The 9,877-nt window shown below is 35.4% G+C and overlaps 1 long non-coding RNA gene across 1 annotated transcript in view; it reads right to left on the bottom strand.

Moving 5' to 3' along the window:
- Nucleotides 1–262: 262 nt before the first annotated feature.
- LOC101692980 overlaps nt 263–9,877 on the bottom strand; it is a 30,482-nt gene continuing 20,867 nt past the window's right edge. Inside the window, exon 3 of the long non-coding RNA XR_200657.2 lies at nt 263–546. This is a non-coding gene — a long non-coding RNA (uncharacterized LOC101692980). The remainder of the gene's footprint in view (nt 547–9,877) is intronic.

Here is a 9,877-nt window from a genome sequence, read left to right as displayed (position 1 = left end):
ATATTTGGCAACTCTGTGGTTCAAACTGTAACAAAAGCAAAGGATCTATGAATCTCTTGTGAGTTCTAACATATCAGTGTTTTCTGAGTCCAAGACTGCCCCACAGTAACTGATCTCTGACATTCTGAACACACACATGTAAGGGAACCTGGATGATGTAATTCATGGTACCACAGCTTTGTGAGATTTTGGATGCATGATGAATTAATGAATCTCCCAGATACAGTCCATGTTACATTAGATTGGGAATGTATTTCTAAAAAACTGTGGAATCATATAATTATACTACTTGGAAGTTATAATATACACATGACCCAGAAATGAATGACAAACAATTGTTGGGATATTTTTAATGGAATAACTTCCTATATACTGAGATTGAGAAATGCAAATTTATTCATCAATGCTTCAGAGTGAAGACATCTAGTCACACAACATATTACCTCCACCTACTTGTATATTTTTCTCCACTGGTCCTGGAGAAGTGATTGTGCTCCTACGTCACATATTCTTCCTTCCATGGATGACATAACCTCCCTAATTTTTCTGAACAGAACACAGAAAAATGGGTTTTAGTTTATAAGGAATATAATTCTAAAAATATTTTTTAAATAGTATACATTTATATTACCAAGAAAATTATGACTATGTGTCAAAACACATCCAGACTCTGATGTCTTACCACCACTTGCCCTGCCGCAATCCTGCTCCAACCACTGTTATTCTTAGTCCGAATTATTTAATAGCTTCATAACCGTTTTACAGGTTCTTGTTCCCACTCTTCTCTAGTGTATTCCCAAACAAAGCAGCCAGAGGAATTCTTTCAAAACAATACTAATGTGACTTATATATTAGTTTTGTCTGACTTCATTACCACTTAACACAAGAATTCTGTCCGTATTATTCGTTTATGTTTCTGTAGCACATGGAATGATGCCCAGTATATGATAATTATTAAACCACTCAATGAATCAATTTGTTGAATGAATGACAGTGATCATTGCTTAATGATGGAATTTCATAACTATTAGATTTATTAACTACTTTTAAAGGAAAATAGGCAAGTTAGGGCAGTTTCTTAACTTCTACCAACTTTGAAAGCAATTTAATCCCTGAATACAGGAATTCTCAGAAGAGAAACCCAACTATGTATTTATGTAAAGAAATATTTTTTTCAAAAAGTATTCTCTATCCACACATTACTAAAAACTATTATTCTATACCCATAACTTTTGTCTTCAGAATATTCAGTAAACTACTATGTGATTCCAGAGAGTGTTTTAGTAGATGACCACTTCCCCTGTGACTATTTTCAGTATGCTACAGATGTGCTTCTAAGCAGTACATTATAAATGGATCCTGATTAGGACACAAAGGAACATTCAAGGATATATATTTATTCCTTGAAAAGTCATGTGATTTATAAGGTTAACTCAAAACCTGTGCCATCTATGACAAAGAAGCAGTATAGAGGAAATTGTGTCTTCTGCTTCTTCTACTGGCCTCTAGATGGTTCTACAGTAATGAATCCATTTTCTATTCCTACTCCCCTAGCCACAGAGGAAACTGTGACAGGTTTTATTTAGAATATCTTTATATCTCATTTCCTCCCAAATGGCATACATTTGTATAAAGAAAGACAACTTTTGATGGTGTTTAAGAATCAAGTTATGTCAATTTTTCACCATTAACTGCATTCTCAAGACCTTCAAAAATGCCTACACACCTGTGTAGTAATACTGATAATGTATTGTGTCTGTAAAAAACAGGGGTCTACCACACAGTTCTGGCAGATTTACGTCCAATTTTAATATGAACCTGGGATATCAAGGGATGTCCCCTGAGTCATGTCATCATACTGGATGCTACAAAGACTGGTATGCACAGCTAATCTCATGGGGAAGCAGAATAAAATCAGGGTGAGCCTGAATGAAAACTCTTTTCTATCTTTATTTGCACTTTCCAGAAATTATGGTGTCATTCTCACTGCCCTAATATAGAATGCTACCTCAAAATTGGTCGAGGGGAAAAAAACCTGGGTGGTCTTGTGACAAGAACCTTTTAAATAACTGTTAGTCCATTTTATCATCCCTGTTATAATTAGAAACAGGTATTCAATTCATATCCATATACATAACAACTTAGCTTCTTATACAGATTAGGACTTCATTTCTCAAAAAATGTGACTGTGGTGAGACATATACTTAAGGCTTAGTGTATTTCCCCTGAAACCTGCCCAGGATGAGAAATAATATTTTGTATTTTCTTCATAAAATAATTATGGCTACTCCTTTATAGTTTTCTTTTTTTAAAGATTTTATTTATTTATTTGACAGAGAGAGATTACAAGTAGGCAGAGAGGCAGGCAGAGATAGAGAGGAGGAAGCAGGCTCCCTGCTGAGCAGAGAGCCCGATGCGGGACTCGTTCCCAGGACCCTGAGATAATGACCTGAGCCGAAGGCAGCGGCTTAACCCACTGAGCCACCCAGGCGCCCCTCCTTTATAGTTTTCATAGAATTGTGGGGATACATAGAATATTGATTCAATAAAACGAAATAAAAGCTTAAAATTATTTAAGCCTTAATTTTTCACTGGAAATTGTAATCTAAAATCAAAACCAAAAAAAAAAAAAAAAAAACCAGACTTGTAGTGAGAAATTTTCTTGAGCAGATCCCGATTCTTCTCTCTTACAGAAACATGTCAGGTTTTCCCTGTTGGCCTTGGCTCAACTCTCTCAGAAATTTTTCCTTTGTCATTATCCTACTTGGGCTCATCTGAAATGATGCTGGAAAATATGCTTTCATTGGCCAATCTGACTTTGAAGATGATCTCTTTCTCATGGTTTGATGGCCTGAAAGCTCATTTATAGCTCAAAGATTTAAAGGTATTTTTTAGCCTCTGCTCATTGTATCATAATAAGAGATGAGGAAGGACACTATATCATACTCAAAGGGTCTGTCCAACAAGAAGATTTAACAATTTTAAATATCTATGCCCCCAATGTGGGAGCAGCCAACTATATAAACCAATTAATAACAAAATCAAAGAAACACATCAACAATAATACAATGATAGTAGGGGACTTTAACACTCCCCTCACTGAAATGGACAGGTCATCCAAGCAAAAGATCAGCAAGGAAATAAAGGCCTTAAATGACACACTGGACCAGATGGACATCACAGATATATTCAGAATATTTCATCCCAAAGCAACAGAATACACATTCTTCTCTAGTGCACATGGAACATTCTCCAGAATAGATCACATCCTCGGTCCTAATCAGGACCAACCGGTATCAAAAGATTGGGATCATTCCCTGCATATTTTCAGACCACAATGCTCTAAAGCTAGAACTCAACCACAAAAGGAAGTTTGGAAAGAACCCAAATACATGGAGACTAAACAGTATCCTTCTAAAGAATGAATGGGTCAACCGGGAAATTAAAGAAGAATTGAAAAAAATCATGGAAACAAATGATAATGAAAATACAACGGTTCAAAATCTGTGGGACACAACAAAGGCAGTCCTGAGAGGAAAATATATAGCGGTACAAGCCTTTCTCAAGAAACAAGAAAGGTCTCAGGTACACAACCTAACCCTACACCTAAAGGAGCTGGAGAAAGAACAAGAAAGAAACCCTAAGCCCAGCAGGAGAAGAGAAATCATAAAGATCAGAGCAGAAATCAATGAAATAGAAACCAAAAAAACAATAGAACAAATCAACGAAACTAGGAGCTGGTTCTTTGAAAGAATTAATAAAATTGATAAACCCCTGGCCCGACTTATCAAAAAGAAAAGAGAAAGGACCCAAATAAATAAAATCATGAATGAAAGAGGAGAGATCACAACTAACACCAAAGAAATACAAACTATTATAAGAACATACTATGAGCAACTCTACGGCAATAAATTTGACAATCTGGAAGAAATGGATGCATTCCTAGAAACATATAAACTACCACAACTGAACCAGGAAGAAATAGAAAGCCTGAACAGACCCATAACCAGTAAGGAGATTGAAACAGTCATTAAAAATCTCCAAACAAACAAAAGCCCAGGGCCAGACGGCTTCCCGGGGGAATTCTACCAAACATTTAAAGAAGAACTAATTCCTATTCTCCTGAAAACTGTTCCAAAAAATAGAAATGGAAGGAAAACTTCCAAACTCATTTTATGAGGCCAGCATCACCTTGATCCCAAAACCAGACAAGGATCCCACCAAAAAAGAGAGCTATAGACCGATATCCTTGATGAACACAGATGCGAAAATACTCAACAAAATACTAGCCAATAGGATTCAACAGTACATTAAAAAAAGATTATTCACCACGACCAAGTGGGATTTATTCCAGGGCTGCAAGGTTGGTTCAACATCCGCAAATCAGTCAATGTGATACAACACATCAATAAAAGAAAGAACAAGAACCATATGATACTCTCAATAGATGCTGAAAAAGCATTTGACAAAGTACAACATCCCTTCCTGATCAAAACTCTTCAAAGTGTAGGGATAGAGGGCACATACCTCAATATCATCAAAGCCATCTATGAAAAACCCACCGCAAATATCATTCTCAATGGAGAAAAACTGAAAGCTTTTCCGCTAAGGTCAGGAACACGGCAGGGATGTCCATTATCACCACTGCTATTCAACATCGTACTAGAGGTCCTAGCCTCAGCAATCAGACAACAAAAGGAAATTAAAGGCATCCAAATCGGCAAAGAAGAAGTCAAATTATCACTCTTCGCAGATGATATGATACTATATGTGGAAAACCCAAAAGACTCCACTCCAAAACTGCTAGAACTTATACAGGAATTCAGTAAAGTGTCAGGATATAAAATCAATGCACAGAAATCAGTTGCATTTCTCTACACCAACAGCAAGACAGAAGAAAGAGATATTAAGGAGTCAATCCCATTTACAATTGCACCCAAAACCATAAGATACCTAGGAATAAACCTAACCAAAGAGACACAGAATCTATACTCAGAAAACTATAAAGTACTCATGAAAGAAATTGAGGAAGACACAAAGAAATGGAAAAATGTTCCATGCTCCTGGATTGGAAGAATAAATATTGTGAAAATGTCTATGCTACCTAAAGCAATCTACACATTTAATGCAATTCCTATTAAAGTACCATCCATCTTTTTCAAAGAAATGGAACAAATAATTCTAAAATTTATATGGAACCAGAAAAGACCTCGAATAGCCAAAGGGATATTGAAAAAGAAAGCCAACGTTGGTGTCATCACAATTCCGGACTTCAAGCTCTATTACAAAGCTGTCATCATCAAGACAGCATGGTACTGGCACAAAAACAGACACATAGATCAATGGAACAGAATAGAGAGCCCAGAAATAGACCCTCAAATCTATGGTCAACTTATCTTTGACAAAGCAGGAAAGAATGTCCAATGGAAAAAAGACAGCCTTTTCAATAAATGGTGCTGGGAAAATTGGACAGCCACATGCAGAAAAATGAAATTGGACCATTTCCTTACACCACACACAAAAATAGACTCAAAATGGATGAAGGACCTCAAGGTACGAAAGGAATCCATCAAAATCCTTGAGGAGAACACGGGCAGCAACCTCTTCGACCTCTGCCGCAGCAATATCTTCCTAGGAACAACACCAAAGGCAAGGGAAGCAAGGGAAAAAATGAACTACTGGGATTTCATCAAGATCAAAAGCTTTTGCACAGCAAAGGAAACAGTTAACAAAATCAAAAGACAACTGACAGAATGGGAGAAGATATTTGCAAACGACATATCAGATAAAGGACTAGTGTCCAGAATCTATAAAGAACTTAGCAAACTCAACACCCAAAGAACAAATAATCCAATCAAGAAATGGGGAGAAGACATGAACAGACATTTCTGCAAAGAAGACATCCAGATGGCGAACAGACACATGAAAAAGTGCTCCATATCACTCGGCATCAGGGAAATACAAATCAAAACCACAATGAGATATCACCTCACACCAGTCAGAATGGCTAAAATCAACAAGTCAGGAAATGACAGATGCTGGCGAGGATGCGGAGAAAGGGGAACCCTCCTACACTGTTGGTGGGAATGCAAGCTGGTGCAACCTCTCTGGAAAACAGCATGGAGGTTCCTCAAAATGTTGAAAATAGAACTGCCCTATGACCCAGCAATTGCACTATTGGGTATTTACCCTAAAGATACAAATGTAGTGATCCAAAGGGACACGTGCACCCGAATGTTTATAGCAGCAATGTCCACAATAGCCAAACTATGGAAAGAACCTAGATGTCCATCAACAGATGAATGGATCAAGAAGATGTGGTATATATACACAATGGAATACTATGCAGCCATCAAAAGAAATGAAATCTTGCCATTTGCAACAACATGGATGGAACTAGAGCGTATCATGCTTAGCGAAATAAGTCAAGCAGAGAAAGACAACTATCATATGATCTCCCTGATATGAGGAAGTGGTGATGCAACATGGAGGCTTAAGTGGGTAGAAGAAGAATAAATGAAACAAGATGGGATTGGGAGGGAGACAAACCATAAGTGACTCTTAATCTCACAAAACAAACTGAGGGTTGCCGGGGGGAGGGGGTTTGGGAGAAGGGGGTGGGATTATGGACATTGGGGAGGGTATGTGCTTTGGTGAGTACTGTGAAGTGTGTAAACCTGGTGATTCACAGACCTGTACCCCTGGGGATAAAAATATATGTTTATAAAAAATAAAAAAATTAAAAAAAAATAATTATTTAATAGGTTTTTGATTTATTCACTTCTAGTCAGTTCCTTGCACAAGTATTTGTTCTCAAAGTTTTTCTTCTTAATATGGTTCTTAAATCCATCTGATTCCTTTCTTTCACATCCTCATGCTTCGCAACTATCCTGATGTGGCTACCCTGGGTCCAAGAGTCTTATGTGGGAAGGTTATACCTTACTATCTTCTTTGACTTCTGTCACTTCTTCTAACTGAAAATTTTACATGGCCTTCATCATTAAATATATTTTTTAAAGTCTAACAAAAAGCAGTGAAATTTCCGAAATTTGAAAAATTCTGAATTTATGTAGTGGTATTTTTTGTGCATTTTTGCTTGCAGACTAGTTCATTTCCATCTCACAAACCCTGCTAAGCATAGCCACTAATAAGTAAAACACTACTAAAATGTCTTTGAAACATTTCCTCTAAAGCTAAAATCAGCATGTGCCTTGAAGTGATTGCAGCTGCCCCTTTTATCATATGTGTTGCCACTATACAACATGTACCCTGGTCTTTCCAGTCTTTGATATTGTTTTAATTATTCCCTATGACCTCACTTTTAATTAAGTAACAAATATTTTTTAGGGTTTTTATATAAGTATACCTGTCTTTTGATACCAACTTGTGTTTTGAGGTAAGGAATGCTAGCAGTAACGAAGAAAAAAGCCCCTAATTCTCAGTTTTTTATGCCCCCCCCCCCAAAGATTGTCACTAATATAAAGTTTAAGGCAGGTTCTTCTTTTTCTTCTACCTATGTCTTCTGGAGTAAGTTGCTTTCAAGATCTCTCTAGCAGGGGAAGCACAGATAATCCCATGGAATGATTTTTAAGAGCTATGACTGGGCATGACATTAATTATTCCTACCCAAATCAAATGAACCAAAACTTGGTCTTATGGAATCAGCTCCAAAGCAAGGAGTCTGGGAAATGTAGATGAGTACATGGATTGTTGGTGAAGGCTAGAAATGTTTGCCACAGTGGTTAATTTATGAAAGAGAAAAAGCAGTTGTAGATAAAGATGAAAGGTAAATTTATTTTTGTAAACAATGACTGTAATTGGCCTTTGAGATGCAAGAAGAGGTTAAAAAAAAGATGAACACAAGTTTGAACTAAAAAACAAACAAACAAGTTGCTTTAAGACACATAAGTCCGAACAGCCTTCATAGACTCTTCATAGATTCATAATCTCACAGTGACAAATGCATATGAAATATAAGGGATTCTTATGACCTCAGAATGATAGGGAAACCTGTCTTGAAAGTACAGCAAGCTAAACAACTCATATACCAAAACTTGGAAGAAAAAACTATTACAAAAATATAAATGTTAAATTTGGCAAGATGTTATGAGCTACAAGTAATATAATTTAAAAAATGTACCCAATATATTTAAGAAAATATATTTCTTTGTTAAGAAATCATTTGGAGAACAATTTCAACAGTAATTTTGAAAAAAAAATAATGTTTCACTATTTTACAGATGGTAAAGTCAGTATATTTAGGAAAATTTAATAAAAAATTTAAATTTCATTTTAGAAGACCATAATCTTGATTGAGAGTAAAAAAAAAAAAAAAAATCCTCAAAAAGGAAAAAAAAATACAGAGGCACCTGGGTAGCCCAGTTGGTTAAGCAACTGTCTTCCACCAAATCATGATCCCAGGATCCTGGGATGGAGCTCAGCATCAAGATCCTGGCTCAGCAGGGAGCTTGCTTCCCCTCCCCCTCTGTCTGCCACTCCCCCTGCTTGTATTCTCTGTCAAATAAATAAAATCTTAAAAAAAAAGCAAAAATATATACGTATTGCTAATGACAATGCTACTATGCTACTATATAATAATCTTAAGGTACTGTACATGTGCAAATGTACATATTTTTATGTTAGAAATGTTAAAAAATTTAGTTGTAAAAGTTACACATTTAAAAAATATTTTTATAATTATTCTGTTGTTCTATGAAAAAGAAATGATCTTGTAAGAATATAAGAGATATGAAAGAAATTATATTCAATCAAGTTTAGGGATATTTGTAAATGTTATTCATATATCCAAGACTACCTTTTTAAAGAAAGGCACCAAGAAAACTGAACTTTGCTGTGAAGTAGAGATTGCTGAGCAGTAACTTGCAGATCACATGTCATCTATCACCTTCTAGAAGGATATTTTGACATGGAGTTTAATTTGAGACATCAGTTACCATCTTTAAAAACCCCACAGTGCTTGTTTTTTACCATCCCTTTTGATCAATTGTCAGAAATGAAACTAACCCAAAGTGATTTTATCACCTGCAATTTCAAAAATAATGTTTATCTACCAAACTCAAATATGCATATGGATCTCTCTGCTTGCCTAAGAAAGAATTTTTTTATCAAAAGGTAGCCCAACATTTATTTCTCATTTAAACTGTAAGAATAAATACAATAGCCCTTAGCTATTTCAGACAAAATGGAGAATGTGACAGATGATATTTTCTGGAGCATGACTACAAAGGGAAGATGAAAAAAGCTTATATACAAGACCAGGAATGATATTTAAAGGAATTGAGGACAGACGATAATTTTTGCTTTTGAAAATTAAAAAAAAAAAAGTTTAATTCTAATAAAAGTGGCATTGTACTATATTACATAATAAATTAGAATTTATGGATTGAATGTAGATAAAAATGAATTTATCAAAAAATACACATAGTTTCAAAAATTCAACTCATATTTGGAATTTTAATTTGGAGTAAGGGAATTCTAAGTTTGTCAAATACTACACAATATTTTACAGAGGGGGTTTGTTTAAGCTAATTTTGAAAGGACAGGAAACCTATCTAAATTCATTTTGAAAACTCAGACATGAGCTTTATGTTTCTCTAGGTAAAGCTGATATTAGGACACTGCAAGAAAGTTTTTATTCATAACACATACATAAGTGATAATGATCTTCTATTAATTTGTGGGAATTTTCCCATAGTTTAGAAATCACTGTATTCCTGAAATAATAAGTTACATAATATACAACTACACAGTTACTTGATTTATGTTAATATAAAAGATTAATGGCCACTGTGCCAAGATAATCAAAATTGTTCTTCTCATATTTCCATAGTGATGCCCCATTTCTTGAGCATATCAA

Source organism: Mustela putorius, unplaced genomic scaffold, assembly GCF_011764305.1.
Source record: "Mustela putorius furo isolate JIRA1106 unplaced genomic scaffold, ASM1176430v1.1 tig00000480_pilon_pilon_pilon, whole genome shotgun sequence".
Classification (NCBI taxonomy): domain Eukaryota; kingdom Metazoa; phylum Chordata; class Mammalia; order Carnivora; family Mustelidae; genus Mustela; species Mustela putorius.
The sequence above is the reverse complement of the archived record's forward strand: the minus strand, read 5'-3'. Positions and strand labels throughout refer to the sequence as shown.